The 24,908-nt window shown below is 44.9% G+C and overlaps 1 long non-coding RNA gene across 1 annotated transcript in view; it reads right to left on the bottom strand.

Moving 5' to 3' along the window:
* LOC146174926 (uncharacterized) overlaps positions 1 to 20,139 on the bottom strand; it is a 58,609-nt gene extending 38,470 nt beyond the window's left edge. The window contains exon 1 of the long non-coding RNA XR_014701692.1: positions 19,928 to 20,139. This is a non-coding gene — a long non-coding RNA (uncharacterized LOC146174926). The remainder of the gene's footprint in view (positions 1 to 19,927) is intronic.
* Positions 20,140 to 24,908: the final 4,769 nt, after the last annotated feature.

Raw genomic sequence — 24,908 nt, forward strand, 5'->3', positions numbered from 1 at the left:
TCCGTGCTCTGTTTGAGAACAAGTCCGTAACAATATTTTAACTTTAAACTTTATTTTTCAATACGTCCGTGTCCCGAGTTCAATTTATACTTTTATTGTATTTCCCTGTATTTCTAGCCTGTGTTTTAAGTACCACGCACTTTTGCCTGGAATGGTTGTTTATTTTAAGTATATTTCTATCGACTATATTCAATGTCAGTTATTTGCTTTCTTTTTTCTCTATCTATTGTTTTTTTCGATGTTCTGTACAATGCCCTGACTGTGTATATAAGACATGCTACTCATTGATTTCTTTCTTTCCGTGACACTTTGCGTCTCTGTTTCATTTCATGTGTTATTTGTTTCTTCTTTTGTGTTCTGTGTGTGTGTAAAACTTGTGTGTGCATTGTCATTTTTTTTGTGCTGCAACACGAAGACCACATGGTTGTTCCTGCGGACATTAAATATTGATTGATTGAATCATAAAATTTATTATTATTATTATTACTAATAATATCATTATTATAATTATTATTATTATTATTCGTTTGCACACTTTCGAGAGAGTTCCGTACTCCACATCCGTTCTTAAAACTGTACCTGTTCATATGCTTGCCGCTCTTGAAGTACGCGTCGGTTGTTTGGAATGGCACTTGCAAATCGAACTTCGACAAGGTTGACAGAGTACAAAACATTTTTACGGATATTTCATTATCGCTTTCCTTGCGCAACCTCCTCCTCTCCTGCCACCAGGAGCGCCCAACTGAATCTACCTTCTCTTTGCTGCTGTCGTGTCAGAGTTAATATCATTTTTCTGTACAAACTCCTTCATGGCCACATTATGTCCTCTCAGCTCTTACAGTACATCCTACTGCGCGTTCCGCGAGAGAGCATGTGGGAATTCAGACCATTTCAAGTTTCTCCGTCACTTCTTTCCCATTCCACTCTGGACAGAATGCAGTGGTTATTTACCTATTTTTGTCCTCACCTTGACAAAACTCGCTCTATTCATTTATATTGCATGTTCGTAGCGTTGTATTCTAAATAGTACTTTATCACATATAACTCCCACTTTCTGGCCTAAAATATTGTATTTACTTCAGTTTTTGCTTTTTCTGCTGTTCAATGCTGTCTGTATCTTGAACTGCTTTTTATCCGTTTCTTACTTATATTTCAACTTAAAACATTATATTCGAATCTTACTGTCCCGTGTTCAATTCTATTTCTTTATTGTATTATTCTGTATTTCTAGCCTGTGTTTTAAGTACCACGAACTTGTTGCGCCTGGAATGTTGGTTTCTTTTATGTATATTTTTATACTACTATAACCACTGTAAGTTATACTCTCACTGTGTATATAAGTGATGCTACTCATTGATTGCTTTCTTTGAGTGATACTTTTCGTCTCAGTTTCATTTTATGTGTTATTTATTTCTTCTTTTATGTTCTCTCTGTGTGCGTAAATAGGTTTGTGCATTTTAATTTTTGTTTCTTTTTTTATTTGTGCTGCAGCACGAAGAACACATGGTTGTTCCTGTGCACATCAAATAAAGATTGAGTGATTATTATTATTATTATTATTATTATTATTATTATTATTATTATTATTATTATTATTATTATTATTATTATTATTATTATTATTATTATTATTATTATTATTATTATTATTATTATTATTATTATTATTATTATTATTATTATAGGCTCTCTCAAGGTAGCGCCGCGGCCAACATTACACCCATTGAAAAAGCATACGCCGCGAAACACTAGGCCGACCGGCTCCTGGGGGTAGTAGATGCTAGTCGGAGCAGCCCGCTTTCTTCGCTTCTGGTGTCGTTTTGCCTCTTGCGGAGTCACTCTGCCGAGCAAACCCAAAAACGAGTCCCGGTGCGCGCTCCGGCATAACTGAAACGTTAAACCGAGCAGAGCGCAGAGTCAGAATACGTGGTTCTAGCGTTCACAGTAAGTTTTGAGGCGAACCACATGCACCCCTTCAGAATGAAAGGGCTGACGAGATGTGCTTGGAACAATCGGAATCACCTCGTAATTCACGTCGCTTATACTGCGAACGAACTCGTATGGGCCAAAGTAACGTTTTAGGAGTTTCTCGCTGAGACCGCGACGGCGAGCGGTAGTCCACGCCGACACTTATCACCAGGTGCGAAATGAACCTCAAGATGCCGGAGGTTTTACCTGCGTGCTTCAACACGCTGGCCGGTCTTGGATGTGCAGTCGTGCCAACCGTCGGGCTTCTTCCGCGTGCTGAGTTACCAGTTGGACATCGTCGTAAAAATAGGCCTCCGGCTCATGGGGAAACATGACGTCAAGCATGGTAATCACCTCTCGGCCATGCACCAGGCGGAGCGGCGCCAACCCGGTTGTTTCCTGAGTTGCGGTGTTATAAGCGAAAATCACCTAGGGAAGAATGTCATCCCATGTATGGTTCTCGGCGTCCACATACATAGATATCATGTCGGCCATAGTCTTATTAAGGAGCTCAGTGAGCCCGTTCGTTTGGGGGTGGTATCCAGTAGTTTTGCGATGGTGCGTGCTGCTTAAACGCAAGATCTCTGCCATTAGCTGGAACACGAACGTGGCACAGCGATCAGTGATCAAGACCTCGGGAGTACCATGACGGAGGACGATGGACTTGACGAAAAACTTCCCTACGTCAGCCGCTGTTGCAGAAGACAAAGCTCGCGATTCAGCATACCGCGTGAGGTAATCCGTGGCAACAGCAATCTAGCGGTGTCGCGAGTTCGATGTAGGCAAAGGTCCGAGCAGGTCCATGCCCACCTGCTGGAACGAAATCATAGGCGGCGGAATGGGATGAACTTGTGAAATCAGTAAGTGGTGAAGCGACATGAGAAAATTTGGGAAGAAAGCGCCTATAGTAAGCACTGAGGCCCAGAAACCTCCGCACGCCGTTCTTGTCCCATGGTGTGGGAAAGGAGGCGACGGCGCCTGTTTTACCGGGATCTGGACGGACATCTGCGCTTCTGACCACGTGGCCAAGAACATTTAGTTCATCGTAAGCAAACCTGCACTTTGTTGGCTTCAGAGTGAGGCCTGTGCTTCTTATAGCTTGTAGTACTGCTTTCAGGCGAAGAAAATGATCGGAGACCGGGCTTGAGAAGATTACAACGTCGTCAAGGTAGACCAGGCAAGTTTTCCACTTCAGTCCGGCCAAAACGGTGTCTATAACGCTCTGAAAGGTTGCTGGGGCGATACAGAGGCCGAGCGGCACCGCTTTAAACTCATGCAAACCATGGTGGTTGATAAAAGCAGTCTTCCTCGTTCGCGGTCATCAACTTCGATTTGCCAGTGACCACTTTTCAGATCTATGGATGAAAAGTAACGGGCTTGTTGTAGATGATCAAGTGCATCATCAATGCGAGGAAGGGGATAAACATCCTTCTTGGTGACGTCGCTGAGGCGGCGATAGTCAACACAGAATCGAAGAGTGTCATCCTTTTTCTTTACTAGTACCACTCGAGCTACCCATGGGCTGTGCGAGGATTGGATTATATTGTCAGCAAGCACTGCTTGCGCTTGGTTCAGAATAACTTCACATTCTTTGAACGAAACTCGGTAAGACGAGTGACGAACAGGGTAAGCAGCGTCATCTGTAATTATTCTGTGTTTGGCAATGGTCGTCTTGTGAACTCCGGATGACGTGGAGAAGCAGTCTTGGAATTCTGCAAGCAGCGCTATCAATTTGGCGCTCTCGATCACAGAGAGATTTGGTGCAATGCTTACACCCAAATGTGCATCGTTCGGACAGGGCAGCACCTTCAGATAGGGCAACAACTTGAATAGGAGCGGTAATGCTCTGAATGGTACCAAGAGCCGTGCCTTTTGTAATGTGCTGTGGAGTGCCGCAAAAGTGTGTGACAAGGACTTGTGCGCAGCCAGTATCCAGCTGCGCGATACCTCGAGCAACGCCAAGACCCTGTTCAAGAAGCAGCTGAGCACTTCCTTCCAGCAGAACTTCGCCAGAAGCAACATGATCGGACCTGGCATGGAGTAACCCGCTAGAGTGGGGCGGTAAGGTCATGTGCTCCGCCAAGACGCGCGCCGTGCAAACGTGGGGCTTTGTGTGCGCCGAGGTATATCGAGGTTGACGAAGCGAGAGGAGGCGGTCGGTAAAGTCGATTACAGCGCTACAGTCGGTCAAAAACTCCATGCCGAGAATGTCTCTGGAACATCTAAAGAAGACGTTATGCGTCAAATTTCAGAATAAATCTTACATCCGAGGCATTGCAAACGCATATCAGACGTGCTAGCCTTAGACCTCACCAAGGTGTTTGAAAATGTCTAACCCACAGCCACACTGGATGCTTTATCCAATATACGAGTCGAGATTCGAACATATACCTACATAGTAGCTGTACTGTGAGAACACAAAGCGGAAATCAAACTAGGCCACAGGGTCAGTCTTATCATTTATACTCTTCATCATTACTCTCATCCTCATAGTTCGCAAGCTAGAGCACATCCCATGCCTCTTGCAATTCTTCTATCCAGGTGACATTGCCTTATCTACCACCATGGGTAATATCCGGACCACTGAAGAAACCATCTAAGCAGGCGCGGACGCAGTATTGGAGTACAAAGCTTTTATATGCCTCGCATGCTCCTCTGCAAACTGGTAACCCTTGCTACTGCACCCAAAACACCACAGGAACGAAAACCCCTCTATACACGTCGAGGTCAATAGCCTACGACTGGCAGAGGTACAAAAGATACGCTTCTTAGGCATGTTCTTGCAGAAATATGGACGCAACACGGGGACCTTCCCTAAACTTACAATCAGAACATATTAAACCATGCGACTGATTAGAAGAATAGCCAATAGGCACCGAAGCAGGCGTGAACATGACTTAAGACAGCTGGTTCCGGCTTTTTTGACTGGGCAGATTATTTGCTCTCTTGCCTACATCTACCTCACAAAGGTAGAGGTGGCGAACGTAGTGGAATTAATGAGGGAGGCCTACAAGTCTGCCTTAAATCTCCTGCCGCGAGCTCCCTCCCCCATCGACTCCGCATGGGAGGACATAATGCACTATACGAATTACCTGAATCTCACAGGACAGCTCAGATAGACAGACCAACGAAAATCAAGGTGGACACAAGCTCACCTTGCTAAAGATTCAGCAAGAGGTCCAATCCCAGAACACCCACGCCATCGCAACACAAATCAGAGTACGCTCATTGTTCACACCCACCCAAAAACGTATACCAAGTTAACAACCAGGCCAGATACAAAGCTCGTGCCAAGGATATACATAAAGCTTATGCAATCGTCAAAGATGCTGCCTAGATGGATACGCAGATTATAGCCACAATGCCGCCTACGCCAACAGTGTAGCATCGTATGAACTCACATAGCCTCGTGCTTGATGAAGTCAACCTCACTCGAAGCTGAAGAAGCAGCCTTAGCGCTTAAAATTTCTTCCTCTACTTCCGCACTTATTCTGAGTCACTCTAATATCGTGATGATGGGTTTTGCAGCGAAAAGGATTCAATCTGCCATCCGATAAATTATCAGTTCTCTCTCCACAAGACCAAGACGAATTAAAAGAGTTTAGATGTCAGCCTACGATGGCAATTCCGACAACGAAGGGCTTACTGTTCGAGCATCTGTCAACCGAGCAGGGCATACCAGGGTAGGGCTCGACTGGCTTGTTGGTTTTTGTGACAACACGCTCTACTACAGGGAGCGAACACTCGGCTATTAAACACCCAAACATATCCCTCTCGAAGTACGAACAAATTACCTGGAGGCAGCTCCGGACTCGCACATTCCCTTCACCTGTTTTGATAGCCCTTGTCCACCCAAGCTATTAAAAACCCGAATGCTCTCCTTTTGCGGCTTCGAGAGCCAACTTTGATCACACTTTTATCTTTGCCGAGAATTGAGAATTCCAACCGCCATCTCATTCGAACTTCACGGCGATATAGGGTTGGGATATTGTGGTCTGGAGCTCCGAACCGGCCTCACAAAGGCGGCTCGTAGAGTGGGCTGGAAAGGGCACCACGCGTCATAGAATGTTGGCCACCGCCCAAGGATCAAGAGCCAGACTAAGCCCTGTAATACCCTTTTTAGGGCTGATCAATAAAATTTTAGCGTACCTAGCACTAATGGATAGCTAAACGGCACCGTGCCGCTCATGAGCCAGCGTCGGCGTCGGTGGCTGTGGGCGAATAATCCTAATGGAATCAGTGGGCAATGACCTCATTACCTTAAGCAAAAATTTCAATCACTGCATGATGCAAAAGTTGAAAATATTGAAAATAATATCACGCTATATAAGGGGTTCAAATATTAGCATCTAGAAAAAAATATGACCATGAAATGTAAGAAAACACTTTAAAAAAATATACTCGCCTCAAAAAATGTACATCAACGTTCATAATAGGCTCGCGTTGCAAGCCGGAATACGTTACATACTGCTTGGCAGTCCACATGTTTGCAGTCGTTGCGATCAAAAGAAATTTATATGGATGTCTATGCATGTATAGCATAATTAATTATAAGAAAAGTAATAAATAGCAATACTGCAAAGAGATTGTTGCTGTCTCTATAGCGCCGTTTCTTTTTCTATGGGGACGTTGTAATGTGGCGGCCGCTAGGAACTTGTACGGCTTGATGTAAGTTGTCAATGCTCTTAATTGGGCTAGTTGGTGAACGAGTTCAGGCATGCTGCTAGTGCACAGAAAGACACACTGCAGAGGACCTATTCCCTACACACATGACCGCCGTTCGGCGCCATTTTATTTCTATGATTCGTTCTCAGAACAGTCACGTGTTTCAAATTTGTGGCGCGAAATTTCGGTGTGACGAAATGGCTTTTTACGCTGACGTGAAAATGACGTCAGCGTGAGAACAGATTTTTAGCAGCGGTATTCATGATGCATGGAGGGTATATATAAGCAACCGTGCAGAGAAAACTGAGGTATATATGATAGCACTTACGCTTGTATTGCGAATTGTCTGAAATGAACCGCCCACTGTCAAGAGCCGACTCCTGAATTCTGATTGGCTGACGTTATATAGCCAAACATACGTCATGCATGAACATTTAATGATGACGTCAAAATTACCTTTCATTGCGCAAAGGATGTTCTGTCATTGCTGTAAACGAACAAAGCAGGGCGCCGCATATTGAACCACTTGAGGCTGCTGGAAAAAAAGCACGGCGAATTGGACGTGCAATGTAGGCGCCTGTTAGCTCGCTGCAGTTTGGTAGACAGTTTGGTGGGTTGTGAACTAAGCTGACACATCTTGTTGTAATTGCAGAAAGCACTGAAGCGACGTCATAAGGGAACTTTTCAGCAGCGTCATCTTTTAAAGGATTAATAATGAAGAGGCGGATTAACAGCCGCACGAGGGTAGTAGCTACCCTGCCGTTGCAAATGCTTCGCTCTCATGGAGAAACCATCGATCCGCGCAGTCATTGCCAAGCGCAGCAATGCGGCCCGCTAACTCAAGCGGTTGATCTGCGCGAGACGAGGCATTTCAGAGAGCAACAGAAGGCGAAGTTGGGTGAGTTGAAGGTTGTTCACGATGGTTTCGTGTCCGCTCTTTAACACAGAGACAAAGAAAAGAAGAAAAATAAAGGCGTCTGTCCCATGGTTTCTTCTCTTTGTCTCTGTGTTAAACAGCGCCCACCAAACCATCATGAATTTCAGAAAGCACTGCGATGCATGCTTTCTATTATCTGTCTGATCGGTTTGTGAGTACAACCTGAGCGGTCATATGGTTCGATGGCTGTGCAGGAACTTCGCGCGACAGACAGCGAGGGATCTCCAAAGACTTTCTTAAACGTCGGCCCTAAACACTGCCTTTTTTGCCTTGCACTATGCACTCACTGCAAAGTTCATGAATTGAACAGCCTTTCCACGATGGGCAAAGCAAGCAAAAATACTCACAACTTCTATTTAATAAAGGAATGTATGCGTCATCCAAATGGCACATGTTTGCTTGCCACATGTTACGTGTTTCATATATAAATTTTCCTTTTATAATGCATGCGGGCTTACCATTCGCTTATATTTTAGAAAAAAAAATAAGTACACCGGAGCATGTTATAATGGTACACTCTAATCATGTGACGAAGTTGAGTGACATTTTGTGTTGATTGCTTTTTTTTAATACAGCCTGAAAATAATCTTCCTTTATTTATTTGTATTTTACCGTTCCGACAGTAAGGAGTACGCTCGCGCGGCGCCGCCCTAGCTTTATACCACGATTTCCTTAGTCATATTTCGCTTTCTTGTCTTACTCTCCGCTTACTCTCCTCTGCACGTGTATGGTAGCCTGGGCATCGCCTAATTAACCTTCCTCCTATTCTGATCTTGTGTTTCGTTCCCTTTGTCGGACATCTTTTGCTTTTCGCAAGAGCTTTTCGCACGCCAGCGCATTAAAATTTAACCGACTATAGTGTAAGGCCCAGCGTATGCCGAATTCTACTTTGTGCGTGTGTGTGTGGAAGGATCTCTCTTTCTCCCTCCATCTCTCTCTCTGCGCTGCTTTAAGCGCTCTACACAAGTCAAGCCGAAACAATAAGTTAGAAACTTAAGCAGGATTAGTGACCTGAAGGAAGCTGGTGATAACGCTGCTTTTCGAAAAAGATGGGTAGCACACCCAGTCATAACTGTAACTGATACTTTCAGACTGCGAGCGTTCTCCTCAGAGATGGACATTACCGGCTGCGCCGGGCCTCTTCGTCAGTGCTGGAGCTGGCTTGGAAACTAGTCGATTCCTTCTGTTTGCGACTAATTAGGTCCTTAAACGTTTTAGTTCCGGCATTTAAAAGCCGCTGATAAGTGAACGTGAGAGGTCATCGGCGCTTATGAACAGCAATGCTACTTTCCGCTCCCATTTTGCACCAACCCATTGCGAATATTCCATTGCCGTTCTTGCTCTTCAGCTCAAACTCGCGCGGCCTTTCCGTGCGTAGCTGATGCCGAATGTTCAACCGCAAGTATGTCATATTACACTAATACCGCAACGCCACAACATACTTCACTCTCCGCACTGCAACCCGCGGCTTCCGAATCACGGAATGCACCGCAGAGTATCGGTTTCTGCAGGAGCACCATCGTTTTTCATCAGTTCAGTTCAGTCGTTCACTCGTGTCCGACTCTTCGTGACCTTATGGAGCATGTCACGCCACGCTTTCCGATTTCTCACTATCTTCCTAACATCACATAACTTCATCTGCACTGCCTCGAGGATGCCATCTAACCATCGCGTTCGCTGCCTACCCCTTCTCTGGCGACCCTCAACCTTTCCCAACATCAAATCTTTCTCCAGCGACTCCTCTCTTCTCATCAGATGACCAAAGTAGCTGAGCTTTAACTTTAGAATTTGGCCCTCCAATGAGCAGTCAGGGTTTATGGTCGACAATATCGACTGATTTGATCTTCTGGCAGTCCAAGGAACTCTCAAGAGTCTTCGCCAGCACCACAATTCAAACGCGTCAATTCTTCGGCGGTCAGCCTTTTTCACAGCCCAACTCTCGCATCCATACATCACAACTGGAAAGACCATAGCACGAGTTATACGGATCTTGGTTGGCAGACTAATGTCTCTGCTCTTTCTAAGGCGGTCAAGGCTAACCATTGCTCTCTTTCCCAGAAGCAGGCGTCTCCTAATTTCATGACTGCAGTCTCCTTCCGAGGTAATCTTGGAGCCCAAGAAGAGAAAATCTGTCACAGCTTCCACTTCGTGTCCATTGATGCTCCAGGACTTGATAGGGCAAGACGCCATGATCTTTGTCTTTTTAATGTTCAGTTTAAGCCTAAACTTCTCACTCTCTTCTTGTACGCGCATCAGACGTCTGTTGAGTTGCACTTCACTTTCTGCCATTAAAGTGGTATCGTCCGCATATCTAAGGTTTTTCATATTTGGCGCCAATGTATAGTAGCAGACGACAGCGCGCTTTTTTCTGTCACTTTATTTCTATTTTTCTTCAGAATGATTAACCGGATTGTGTGCTTACGTAACCTGGCACCGTCCTACTGCACACGTCACGCGTAAGTCACAATTTGAACAAAATGGCGAACTGTCGAGAATAGGGCCCCAAGTGGGCCAACAGGACACACGCTATGCTTGGAGCTAATATTTGTTTCAGAAAGGGCGCATTTATACAGATATTTTTTCCCTTCCTTTTTCTCTGCTCCTTGACTTACTCCGCTGGTGCCGCCTTCAGTTGCAGTCGCGTCAAAAGCGATAAAAGCGAACTGAAAACGTCTCGTGTACAAAAAGCGCTGCAGTGAAATAAATCGATAAGAGAGAACTGCAAACGTCTCCAGAAACATGAAGATTACGGTACGAAAAAGACCTATCAAAACACAAAAAATGTAAACACGAAATAAAAACCGAAATAAAAGAAAAACATGGGGACAAACGAAATCATCAAAAGGTGCTGTGAAGGCTAAAACCAGGCTTTGTAAAGGCAGGCCGACGTGAATTAGATGAAACAGACAATACAAGCATGAACTGATAAGATACTACGCCGCCACAAACCCAGCAACAATAAGAGTGAGTGTTCCAACAACACATGCAAAGAAGTTCCACAAGAACTCTGGGCGCAACCACAGGTACAGTCGTGAGCAAAAGTGGTATACAACACTCAGCCTGTGATGGAGCTGGAAAAAACTGTATCTAAATGTAGTGACAGAGACAGCGGCAGCTACACTTGCATTAGGATAAAATGGGGCACCGCCATGATTATCTCAATCCGAGATTGCTGTTGCTATATGTAGTTGGAATTCAGTTTTCCCGAGCTCCGCCACCGGATGTGTGTTGCATACAACTTTTGCTCACGACTGTACAAGCCGTATAGGCAGAGTAAATGAGGGATCACCTAGGGAGGGGTGAATATTGCCCGCCAGATTGTAACGAGGCTAAGACGAAACAACCGCTGCTGTGTGGTGGGAAAAAAACCATAATTTTTGGTAGACACCATACCTTTCTAGAAATTTATATTCTTCATTGCTGAGCGCGACAGAGATCTTACGCATTCATCTCCTACCAGTCTAATGTAGAGTGCCTCAAGGATTACGCTACTCTTCTTTCTTCCCTATGAATGCGGTCTCCTCCAATTTTGAGTACTGGCTGGTTGGTGAGGGCACTTTTTGCAATGTTCGGCCAAGTGGCCGTTCGTTACGGCTGAAACGTTTAGCTGGTGCTCCTGCAATTTTCGTTACGTCAGCGGCCTGTTTGTCCAAGGTAGCGTTTGCCACAGGGCAGGTGGATATTGTAAACCACACCCTTCTGACATTTCATTGCTCTTTTCTGGTGTTTCTTGGAGCAGGCATTATTCTTCATTGCGTCGTTGACGATCCTGCAAAGCCTGCTCAACTTCATCGGTGCAGTTAAAAACATCGAGACGCCGCTTTTTTTCAACCACATTTTTGAGGCGGTGAGACACGCCGTGCAGGTGCGGAATGGCTAATCGCCGGCTGTTAGGCTTGGTCTTGCCAGGGTCCTTGGGGCAAGTGCCCTTATAGACCTGTTTTACGAGGCCCTCGGCTACGGACGCTCATGGAGCCGTTCATGAAACACATTGACCGAAACACGTTGATGTAGGTCAACATTTGTTTTTATTTTCCTAATACGTTGCAATGCGTTTGTCACACTGAGCTCAATCATTCAAAAGTTCTCTCAGAGGAGAAGCTTTATAAGATTCTATGCACACTCCATCATTCTCCACGTACCTATCATTATTGAGGCGTACATAAGTAGACTCGATGTAACACTTTAACAGAACCACAAAGTTGTCAACTGAAGCCCCCGAGCGATGCTGAAATCTGAATGGGTCTGTCTCCTTTACTCTTTCCCGCGCAGCAAACAACAGCTGATTCTGAGGAAGGGAGTAAAACAATTCCGCTATGTCAATAGAAAAGGCGGAAATAGATTCGTCAGGACAGCTCCCACTGCTGAGAAACTCGATCAGGGGCCAAGAATTCCTCACACGAAAGGGGTCGTGCCCACAGAGGACGCTCAAATATTTTCTCGGCGGGCAATATTCTCTCCTCCCTAGGTGATCTTTCATTTCCTCTGCCCTACGGCATGTACCTGTAGTTGCGCAAAAGGTTCTGGTGGAACTTATTTGCATGTGTTGTGGGAATACTCACTCTTATGCTATGTTTGTCGCGGTGCAGTTTCTAATTAGTGCATGGTTGTATTGTCTCTCTCATCTAATTTACCTCGGCCCCCGTTTACACAAGTTGGTTCTAGCCTTCACGTAGCATTTTGATTATTTTTTTTCGCCACTATGGTGTTTTTCGTTTTGGATTTTATTTCATGTTCATATTTTTTATGTTTTGTTAGGTCTTTTTCGTACCGTAATCTTCATGTTCCTTGTCACTTTTGCATTTCATGCTCACTAATTTTAATCACTTCAGCGCTTTTTGTACACGAGACGTTTTTAGTTCGCTTTTATCGCATTTGACGCGACTGCAACTGAAGGCGGCACCAGCGGAGTAACTTAAGGAGGAGGGAAAAAGGAAGAATAAAAAAAGGCTTGTATAGATACGCCCTTTCCTAAATCAATTTCAGTTTCAAATCAGCGTGCGTGCTGTCCGCCTAACTGCAGTGTGTGTCATTTTTGCGCGCTAGCAGCATGCCTGAATTGATGTAAGAAGCTGCGCAAGGAGGTCGGTCACACGCTACGAGCAGCAATTGCGCCGCTTTCTACTCTGAGCACAGTGCAAAGGTCGTAATCCAGTAATGCGTCTAGGCACGGCTTAAGTGCCCGCTAATTTTTATTTCTCACCTGAGAAAAGTTTCTCCCACTATAAGAGCAAGAAGAGTCGCAGTAAGTTTCATTTTTTAGGACGCTTTTAGCAAAACTTTTTCCAAGTACCAAATAGCAAAGCTTCAGCCAATTACCTGAGAAACTACATTCACTCCCGCTTTCACGCTTATTAATGCGGAAGCATTTCTAGCCTCATGGAACGAAATCACGTGCGCTTGAGTTGCGCGCGAGATTTGTTAGCGAGATCTGTCATATTGCGCGAGATATGTTCTTGTCTAGCGCTCCTGCTATCTGCGATCGCACACTTCAACGCGCGCCAAGGGATGCTACGCGACAGGAACAAATCGTGTATGGTCCAAACTCGCACTTGCCGGAGAAAGTGTAACAGAATCTGCCCCTTTCCTTGCCTGTAAACAAATTACAATAATGCGTAGATTGCAACGAACGCCAATAAGAAGCAAGCGATGAGAATGAAATGATAGGAGAGGAGGGGTAGGGCTCATGGAACGAACTCCCGTGAGCGAGTTGAGCGCGAAATTTGTGCACGAGATCTGTCAATATCCGCGAGATGTGTCTGCCATTCCTGCAATTTGCAATACCACAATTGAACACGCGCCAAGGATCGCCACGCGACAGAAGCGATGGCGTACCTTCCAATCACACTTGTCGGAGATAGTGTGATATATACTGCGCTTTTCCTTTCCTGAAACCCAATTATACTTATATGCATCACTGCAACGAACGATGATAAGAGGCAAACGATGAGGGGCATATTATAGGAAAGAATGGATAGGTTTTCGCTAAGAGACGTAATTTTTTGCTGAAGGACAGTGAGCTATCAATTCACCTCTTTCCAATGGGTGGAGAAAATTCAAGTTGCGACCAAATATTTATTGCCTGCATATCAGACTACGTTCTAAGACTCATTCCGAAAATTTCTAAATGGGATTGACTCATTTAAAGATGTAGGATGATCACTGAGAATTGTTGCCTTCATCCGACCAGAATACATATGCTCCATTCTTATGCAAAGCTAAACTAATTCAACAGTTCAAAGATGGTTTTTCCCATTGTTATTTGCTCTCATTTCAACTTGTAATAATACTGGAAAGGCTCGCAAGTTACTGAAAACAACTCACGCCACAAATATTCAAGAAAACATTTACAACGCACAAAAGGTCCTTAGAGCTCCTTAAATTTATCGACGATTGTAAACGCCAGGAATGGGGCAGTTTGATGCAAGTAAGAGATTTTTACCGTTCATGGTAACGAGCATATCTCTATAAACTTTAATGAATATGTAAGTGTTCCAAGATATAATTTTATTGATCAAGAATTGTGCACGTTAGTGTCTTCGTCCATGTTAAAGAAGTCAAGCGCAAGCCTATAAACATTATGTACATGGCGCCCGTCTCGTCCTAACAAGTTCGCTCAGTGCTAAGAAACCCGATTCATATTGCCCAAAGCTCCTCTTTCTAGATTCCTAGTATGCAACGAGACTGGGAGGTAAAGTGGAATTTTGAAACCAGCCTGTATTAGAACACATCATTAAGTTAATCTTTTCATCTGGCAAATTTCCACATCGTCTACAAGTGGCCAAAGTTTCTGTCCTGTATAAATGTGGTGGAAAGGATAATATTTTTAAATATAGAACTACTTTTATATTACCTCAATTTTTCAAAGCTATTGAAAGACTAATACATAAAAGAATGAACTCATTCCTGGCTAAGCTTTACATCATGACTCCTTTTCAGTTTGGGTTTGCCAAGGAACGTTCAACAGAAAGTGCACTACTAACCCCTAAACATTATTTTAGATGCCTTTGAACATGAACTTTGCGCAGTCGAGATTTTTATCGACCACACTAAAGCGTTTGATAAATTACATCATGAAACACTACTAAAATGTTAGAACACAATGGTTTCCGAGGCAATTTTTTATTTTACGATCGAACTTGCGTCATTTCTAACAAAGGGTTAATATAAACAACTTTCAGTGCAATTTTAAACAATCGCTGCATGGCGTGCAACAAGAGAGCATTCTTGGATCACTACTTTTTAACATATACACTAATGACCTTGGGAACATTGATACGAATACATCTCTTAACGTTTACGTTGAAGACACTAGCCTATCTTTCTCAAAGCAAAACCTAATCCACGTGGTAGAAAAGGCTAATGAAGAACTTCAGGTACTATAGGCTTGGAGCATAGCTAATTCTTTACCTATAAGCTCTTAGAAAACTAAATCGGTACTTTTTCGCTCTAAAAATAAACCGGTAACTTCAACTATCATCCATCTTCGTTCTTCACCCATTCAGTTGGTACCAGTATTTAAAAGTTTGGGTGCTCTGTTTCATGAACATATGCTATGGAATTTGCACACTGACCTAGTTCACACTATCATTTCTCGAACAGTTGGTAATTGGACGCAATTTCGGTCTGTTTTACCCCAATACAATAAATTGCTCTTGTACAACTCACTTTTTGTATCCACATTAAAGTATAGTTATATGGTGGGGGGAACGACCAACTGGAACTAATTTATCTAAAATCTACAGCCTTCAAACGAAAGCCGTAATAATAATAGCTAACGCAGCCTATGATACTCACACAAAACCTATTTTTGTACCTTAACCTTCAACCATTACCAAACTTTTATAACTCACTTTTATTGAACCGTTATTATACATGCGCAAAAATAAATAACCCTTTTTTGAAACTCTGGCAGCGTTAACTACACATACAAAATTTTATAACATGAAGTGAACAACTCTAGGAGATTCCTCGCACTCGCACTAATTATGGAAAACAAATGTTAGCAGATTTACTTCCGGAATAACTGAACTCCACCGCTGACTCACAATAACTGATATTTATATTTAAATTTTTTTCGTACTCGCATGCATTCATTACACTAATAAGGCTTGTTTATTGGTGCTTGCTATTTATTTTTATTGCTGATTCCTGCTACCCTGTGAACGGGGTGCTGGCCGCTGTCAAGCCATTATTGGCTTTTTGTCAGCCCCCCGCAGCATCAGATGTAGTGCTCCTCTTTTGATGCTGGAAAAAGCGATTTGATATGATTTGTCTTGTTTCTATGTCAGAAACAGTGCTGTCGATCGACACCATTCCTTGGTCAGTCACTCTGCAGGTTCTGGAGACAGTGTCGCTGTTTGATTGGAGCAGTCACAAAAGTTATGCCGGCTATGTAAACTTTGAGGTAGCCCCAATCAAGGTATAACTACATTGCTTTTTTTTTCCATCAGTGTGCCTTTCCAGCTGACGAACATTTTTTTTTGGCGAAACGCCGCACGTCCGGCTTTATTCACGAGAATCAAGCCTTATCCCCACCCTGTAGCTCCAATGCATCGGTAGTAAATATTTATCGCTGATTAAGACCAATATATTCACAACTAATCGAACAGCCTCATCTTGCGCAATGTGGTTGCCCTGAATCTCCGAAAGTTTTACGTCCGCTTACTGGATCGCATACGATGAGGCTAACTTACTGGTGTGAATAGACTGGCGCGAGATTCAAAGGCATCAACGAGGTGGCACTCGTACGCCGTTTGGAGGCCGCTTGTCTTGATGCTCAGTTGGTTGATGTTCCCGAAGCGCCGGGTACCTCTGCCGGCTAACAGCGACTCATCATCCACGTAAAACTGCGTGTGGGGACACGTGTACGACGAGATTAGTCATATCACATCAAATACACTAACGTGAACGAGCTCCTGATTGCTTGAATAAGTAATTGGTTCAGCAACTTATTTGTATAGAACTCGATGTCTGTTAAAGATTTTGTTTAAATGGTTGATGTTGCACTGGTTAAATGGTTGCTCTAAAGAATTTCGGTTTCACCATAGAAATATAAATACACACATCTCCGAAGAAAGTGCTGAAAATTCTTTAATGTTCTGGCTTTCGTGTTTGTTAACAGCTAAAGAAGTTGTTTGGAGATTTTTTTGTCTTGTCAACCTTTAAGCATTAGAAATAAATCTATCCTTATGAAATATTTTCCCTTCGTTTTACCTGTTTTGATTACTTTTCTTAATTTTTAGATATACTGTCCTCACATTTTTCCAACCTACATTCGTTTTCGTTGGGGCTTTCCTAATATTCAACGTCACTCCTCTGCATCCCGCTGCCGAACACACCTTCGATGATGGTGAGCTTTGTCATGCCGCCTTGACGCGGCATGCTTTCCTTTCGCTTCAAACATTTACATGGTGTTTATTTGGAATAAAACTGTATTGCATTGTATTATTTTAGCAGGAAATACATGTTTTTCTACAAATTATGGATGGATTTACCAAACTGAATTAGGCTTAAAACCTAGCCGCTGCCCAAAAGGCGAAAAGTTACACGGCGGCGCTTAGGTATGTTTAAGGGTGCAAATGTCGAAAGCCAATTTACAAGAATGTTTTCACTAGCCCCATTATTGCCATCTTAACTATCATCATTATTATATATGTGAAGAGGAAGAAGTGCACAAGGAACATGCCAGTTAGTATTGCCGACACCGGGAGACAGTTGCGGCAATAACGAGAAATGTGTCCAGCAAGCCCGCAAGTGTAACAAATTGGCCGGTTATCCGTCGTGCGCCAGGGATTACGTGGTCTTGGAGCCGGTCGCATAAACTGCGCAGGTTCTCGCGCAGGCGCAGGAGGTGGCTGAACGTAGGCAGGTGGCGGTGGAGCATATGTAGGTGGCGGTCGGGCCGCAACAGCCGCATATGTTAACGGCGCTGTAACAGGCATGGGTTGAGGGGCTGGAGGAAGAGATTCAGCTACCTGTTCTTGAATAATGTGGCGTAAACTGGGAGCTAGGTGTGAGGAAGGTTCTTGATGGCAGGATATAAGGGAGAGCTGTCGAGCAACTTCTTCCCGAATGAAGCTCTTAATTTGTGACAGGAGTGCTGAATGTTCGCCTGCATCTGTCAGGCCAGCAAGGGACTCAGAGTGCATGGTGTTCGCGCGCGTTATGGCCCTTTGTTTCCGCAGTTCATCATAACTTTGGCACAGTGTGACCACTTCCGCGACGGTGCGGATATTTCGAGCTGACAGCATCTGAAAGGCATCGTCATCGATGCCTTGCAGAATGTGCTTGATCTTCTCGGCCTCTGACATGTGTGGGTTAACGCGCTTGCACAAGTCGACGACGTCCTCGATATAGCTCGTGAAATTTTCGCCAACTTGCTGAGACCGCGTACGCAAGCGCTGTTCAGCGCGGAGTTTCCTCACAGCTGGTCGACCGAAAACTTCAGACAAGCTGGCTTTAAACGCGGACCATGATGGAATGTCCGCTTCATGGTTTCGAAACCATAGGTTTGCTACGCCGGTGAGATAGAAAATGACGTTGCTTAACTTTGTTTCCGCGTCCCATTTGTTGTAAACGCTCACTCGTTCATAGGATGTGAGCCAGTCCTCGACATCGTGGTCGTCAGTGCCGCTGAAGATGGCGGGGTCTCGCTGGCGGAGGGAGCCGGGACAGATGATGGCAGAGTCAACTTGTACGGCTTGCTGGTTGACGTCCTCAGGCATCGCAGGAGGTGGTAATGTATGGCTGCGGAGTTCCAGGGCGAGAGGATAGATCTTGACCGGCAGCTCCACCAAATGTAAGAATGGGGGGCTTATTCAGTAGATCAGCAGGATTTGATCAGCAGGACTGAGCAGATCAGCGGCGAACACAGCGGCAGCGAACACAGTCAGTTCCAGCACGCGCAGCGATCACGATGCCACTGACTGGCATGTTCCTTGTGCACTTCTTCCTCTTCACAAATATTTTACCATCGTTGTCTTTGCTACAGTAGACATTATCCGTGTCAGTGTCTTCATCGTCGCTCTCATCGCTACTCATGCTAGAGAATGGAAATTGCGATCGTTTTACCCAAAGGTAGGCCACGCCTGGCTAGTGAGCAAGCGATCGTGTTTCTCCTTAGCTAGTGTGAGTAGCGAACAACCTGCCATCTGGGTCTTAACGGTAGATCACTTTGTTATCTTTGCTGGAGATTTAATGTCACGAAGCGCGACAAACACTGGCTGACATTGCTGTCCTACATGCATATGGCCATGTTCTCTTTCACGTTGAGATTAGTGTTTGTGAAATTATCGTCATCATCAGCAGTAATATATCCACTACAAGGTGGAGGCGGTTCCCATATTTTTTCAGTTAATCCGTTCTATGCCAGTCCTATTCTGTTCATCCACGAAGCCGTGCGAACGTCTTAACCTCATCCACACATAAGTCTTTCTGCTACTCTCTGCTACGGTTTCCTTTCTTTGGTACCCGCTTCATTATCTTTTTTGAAAACAACGATTGTCCTTTTATCGCACTACACGCCCTGTCATTGCACGTTTCTTTGTCGTGATCTGCGCTAGAATGTCAGAACATCGAGTTATCTGACCTACTCTGCGCGCTCACTATTTCTTAGCATTACACCTACCATTTCGCGTTCTATAACTCTGTTTTGTCATCTATTTCTTCGGACGTTTTTTAGTAGCCTCCACGCTTCAGCCCAATAGGTGAGTATTGGTAAGATAGAACGTTTACATACCTTCCTCGTGAGCGCCACCAGTACGCTCCTAGTCATAATCTGCAAGTACTTGCCGATGAGCGGCATCCCGATTTTCACCTAGGTATTCGTCTTGACGGTGATGATATGAGTTTACTGCATGTCCTAAGCTAACATATTCGCCTACCGCTTCCAGTGCTTCGCTAACAGTTGTAAAGTCCTTTTTCTTTCCGAGGCTGCTGAACTTTAGCTTAGCCTTCTGCAGTTTCATTTTTAGTGCTATATCTCTACTTTTCCTGTCTAGGGCATCAAGCATTTTCTGCAGTTTATCCCTTTGTGTGAGCTAGCAAGGCAATGTCATCAGCGGATAACAGATTACTGAGGTATTCTCTAACAACCGTTATCCCTAACTGCGGCCTTTCTATGTCTCAGAGAGCTTCCTGTAAGCAAGCTGTGAATTGTGTCGGGGAGATTGTGTCTTCTTGCCTTTCACTATTCTTCATAGGAAGTTTTCGCATTATATTCGGTTAAACAAAAAATCTCCTGCAAATTGTTCAACCAATCATTTCATTGAGAAATGAGCCTCACATTTACATGTTTACGTCTCAAATAACAGATGTAGTTCCTGCACTAATAAATCCTTCAAGCCGCAGACTTACGTTCGTGAAAACGTTTTTGATCGTTGCCCGTACGATGTGCACGCCTTCCGTTATTTCATACTTGGTGGGGGTAAGATCGCGCCTAGTTCCGTCATCGGCCCATTGGAAAGCTTTCACGTTTTGCCTTTGTCCTTGATATGTCCGGGTGTACTTTATACCATCTTTACCACTGAGATGAGTCAGGAGTATGTCGAGCCTGCATATATCACATTAGGGCGATGAATTAGAGATATCTCAAGAAAAGGCAGCTAGGATTCTATACCATGCATAAAAAGAGCGTTGTTTCTTCACGCAGATATGACAGCTCAGTTTCATGCAAGAACTGGCGGGTTACTGAGACACGTGGGCGTCGTGTTTTAGGCAGCATTGCTGAGGCAGCATTGCTCAGCCAGGAACGGATTTATTCCGTGATAACGGAAACGAAGAAATACGCGGCGGTGGCTGGCGCAACGGGCTTTAATAAGCCACCTTGTCACCGTAACAAGGGTAAGCGGAGAGAGCGGTGCCGAGGCGAGGCAGTTCCGCAGCTTTGACAGTACTTCACGATAACACAGTGGGCTTAATCTTGACCACATTACAGGGCGGTTATATCTCCTTAGTCAATTGATTACGATGGCAAAAAGGAAATTTTAGCTGCATGATGTGCGGTTAACATAAAAAAAAAAACATTACATACAGCGCTGGGCACGTTTTCAGGAGAGCGGTTTTTCTGAAGACTTGAGTGCCTTCCCTCAAATTCACTATTCGCCTAATGGAGCACACCACGTCTTTAGGAAAGCTGGTAACATGAAATGTTGCCAAGCACTGTACGGAATGTCATTTGTGTAAGCCTTTATCTGATGAATCAGCAATTTTGGTCTTCTATTCTGATCAATCGACTGAAAAATGTCAGGTGTGTATGTCACGAAATCGGCGCACATTTTCATCAAGCCGGTACGGCGCGAGGCCCGCGCGGCGTCGCGTGCAAAAGCATGGAGAGAGAAGCCTCCTTTCCCGCGCGGGAGAGCGCGTAGCTTTGTACGCGTTGCCGTCACCCTCTTTCCCATTGCCCGTTGAGGACGGTGGTTCATCGGATTGGAATCCGCCAGAAAATTCCAGAATCTTCTATGGGACCTAGCCAATGACGACGCGCGGCTCGACGGGAGGAAGAGGGAGCGCTATAACCAGCGAAGCTAAGTGTCTGTGCGCGCTAGTTTTGGTGCGTGCTAACAGACAGACGCGGCGCGCCCTATTTAAAGAGACCGCGCCGCTTGCGAGTCAGTCAGTCAGTCAGTTCGTCAGTGGTTGCGGCGTGTTCGCCAGTGCTTCGGCTGGACTCCCGGGGATCACCCGCTGCTGGCAAGCCCACGGACCTGCAAGGGAGCGGCGCTCGTCTCGTATGGCGGCCACATCGTGACTCTTGAGGCGTCGGACTGCAACAGTGCCCGGTGAACAATTTGGTGTTTGTTTATGTAACTCTCTCGTGTTGGATCTGCTGTAAAGCCTCTGTGTTATTGAATAATTCTGTAGCTGCATGCTTAGCGTTTGTATTCTGTGAACCTCTCGTCTGTGCATTTCAAGTGATCTTGTGTATTCCTTTGTATCGTCTCTTGCTGTACATAAATTGTGTTTTGTTTGTTACTTCTGACTCCGATCCTTACTCTGGTTTGAACCGGCGACAGCTGGGCACCAAACGACCACCCCCTTCTGTCACAACAAGGTAGTTAAATTCCGGCTGAGCTTGCCACGCAGGTCGAGGGCATCTCCTTAGCGACCGGAACAGCTATCCCCACTCACTCTAAGGGTGTCTGGGAGTGTGCGCCCGTTAAGGGCGCATCGTTAATAATAACCCCTAACTATTAACGGGTGACAGTGTATCATATCATTATGAATAAGCTCATTTGAGTAAGAGACACCTGCGTTACAACGCATGAAAATGAGTTGTTTTATATAGGCGTTCAAGTTTTTACCGCGTTTTCTGAATAAGCGCAATTTACCGGCCAGCGGCTTTTGTAACTAGCAACCCAGGTCTCCGTCAAGGAGAGTTTATTAAGGTAAATATTCCTTTCTGGTTTGACTGCAACAAGCATTGACGAAAGCGAAACCATGTGATACATATCCATAATTTGTCGCAGGTGCCGAAATGGAGCTGAAGCTTGGAGGAGGCCAAATCAGAAGCGCCGTGTGTCAGCATTTTCTGGCGCAGCGAGCACTAAAACACTTCAGCCACACAGCGAAAACTTGCATTTACAGATGCTCACATGTGTAGCAGGCAAATATTCTCCCCATCTATTTCACGGCTTAGGCAATACGCGACATGGCTGCTAAATCTATGTCGTATAGTTCTGGCAGGCCAAAAGCATTGATTTCTTCTCAAATGTGGCGGAATTGCGCACTCGACTCCTGCCTCCGACATTGCGTATCCATTTTCAAGTGCGTTTCCTGCGTGAAGAGGATTGTTAAGTCAATGACTTCACAATTTCTCTTCAAGGTTCGTTATAACATCCTCGTTATAACATCAGTGAGCTGCTTCAGCCCGCGGACGAATTTAAGCCTAATAGGCCAGGCAATATCTTTTTCTGCGCGTGAACAGAATTGGAAATTTCTTCCGTTATGCTGACTGCCCTATAGGAACTGATTGAAGCTATTTCAACAACAAACCTTACCATTGCCATGCAGGCGATGCTATTATTTGTGGAAGTCATCACATTTGGTTTAACCTATGATATTTAACGAGCTAACACGACTTTGGTTTTGAAAGACGCCCTAGTGGAAGGCCTCCATTATTTATACCACTTGGACGTCTTTAATGCGCGGTCACAACGCGTAGCAAGCGGACGCCCTGATTTCGCCGCCCACGAAGAGGTTTCCGTGCTCCGGATTTTATCGCGCGTACTGGAGTTCAGCACTCAAGCCCCCTAAATTCCGAGCCATCGCGACAAGGCGTAAGTCACCCAGGCTGCCATGATGTAAGCTGAAAAAGGTCATAGCTTATGAAGACTGATCACCAGTGTTTAAGCCTCTCTGCGCACAGATTATGAAACAAGTCCGAACGGGACTACTCATTCATCTCCTGGTTCAGTTCAGCGTGCGAGGCCTAAAGTGTGCTTTACTACTTAACCTATAGTTCTGTGAGGCCACATAAGGATGTGTGTTGCCGTCTTAAAAATGTTGACCATAATTACCCGTTTCTGCGCACCTTATTTACATTCAGTAATTTATCTATCCATGGCAGACATTACTGAGGGAGTTTTTCGTGAAACATCCTCCAGAATTCATTGGTTAGGTCGCACTGAACAAAAGCTAAACCACAATCACTTTTTGCGGCTTCATTTCCTGAGCCGCCCTTATCTTGCCTGAAATAGTAGACTGCACCCTCATGAGCAATAAGCAATATCTTCCTTCGTTTTTCTTAAACGGAACTGATGGCGTACAGCGCCTTAGCATGGCAGATGTCTTCTGGCATCACAGCGGATCTCCCTCTATGTCCGAAGTCAGCAGCGAGAGCGAATGATGAATATATAACAAGGTCAAGCTGCTCTGGGTATTTACATTTCTTGTATCGTGGGCTCTTTTCAATGTTTCACTCTCGACTTCCAAGCCCTCTTTGCCCTCATTGTCAACGCTGTTAGCCAAGCGAGAAACATGTCGTTCTTTGTACATATGAAAATCCTTCCCCCAGAAGTGATAGCACTTTTGAGGCCATGCACCCTCTGACAGCCACAGTCGCAGATGTGTGAAGATTTTAAAGACAGAATGATACCGGCAGGCCCCATTATAGAGACTCCTTACGCCTCCGTCTCATCACCGAATCCCGGAAGTGGGGAGACACTGCGCGCCGCCGACAAATACACCGGCACCTTGTGGAGCGTCATTTTGCCTAAGCTGCGCACGAGCGTCATCGATGAAAATATGTGCCGCTGTGAAAGAAGCGCCTGGCAATATCATCCACACCAGAAGGCTCGACTCACTGCCTCATTCGGTCCGGGAATTTTTAAGCCAAAGTCCGAAGTACGCTGTGGAACCCAGGGAAACGACACCGGAACCCTTGGCTATGGTACGACATGTGGTACGGGTGGCTACGGAGCACGCAAGTGCCAGGTGGGTCGCAAATGGAGTTGATGTGGTCGCGAGCTGCAAGTTGCGCAACAGTGGACTCCATGTCGGACATGATGTGCGGTGAACTACTTCGCAGATTATTCACTCTCGTTGCTGACTTCGGAGAAAGAAAGGGGATTCGGTGTGATGCCAAGATATATCTGCCATGCTAAGGCGCTAGACGCCATCAGTTCTCTTTTTAACAAGCACTGCATTTCTATTTTGTGGAAAGGAAGCCAACTTCTTTATGCATTCCAGAGACAGCTCCAGTTCCTGCTTTTTCGTGATAGAATTTAGGCAATATTTATTGAATGCGACGTTGGCTTTTCATGTGGAGCTCTGCATTTATTCATCAATGTCTTGCAATTTCATTCTAGTCTTTTTCAGCCGCGTTGGCTCCACAAGTTTTCTCAATATTTTAATATTTTGAATGTTTGAAGTTATGACGCCAAGTTCCTAATGGCTCTCAGGCGTATTTTAGTTTGCAGTGAAATTGAGAGAGCAGCGTGCAGTTCTAAGGGTACGGACAGTGCATATACAGGTGAGTCTTGCCACCATCGCCTCTTTATAAACACACATAATTTAGTCGTTTTGTGGGGCCAAAATCTTTTAGGCTTCATTGTTGCACCTTTCTATTTGGCGATGCCGCTTGACCAATTTAATTCGTCTTGGTGCTGAGAATGACCAGCCCGTCGCCCCTGTGGCCACCAGCACAGCAAGAATTAGTATTCAAGGTGGTTTGTACATCTGGATTCCCATTTGAGCAGGTTTGAATACAATACTCCCCCCCCCCCCCCCAGATATGTGATGGCCTTGAGAGATTTTTCAAGATGCTAATCATTCTCTTCTTTAAACCTCTGGTAATGGTACTGGCAAGTTTCGCTGTATGAAGCGGACAGTATCA

This window comes from Amblyomma maculatum, chromosome 11 (assembly GCF_055883805.1).
Source record: "Amblyomma maculatum isolate TAMU_Amacu chromosome 11, ASM5588380v1, whole genome shotgun sequence".
Lineage (NCBI taxonomy): Eukaryota > Metazoa > Arthropoda > Arachnida > Ixodida > Ixodidae > Amblyomma > Amblyomma maculatum.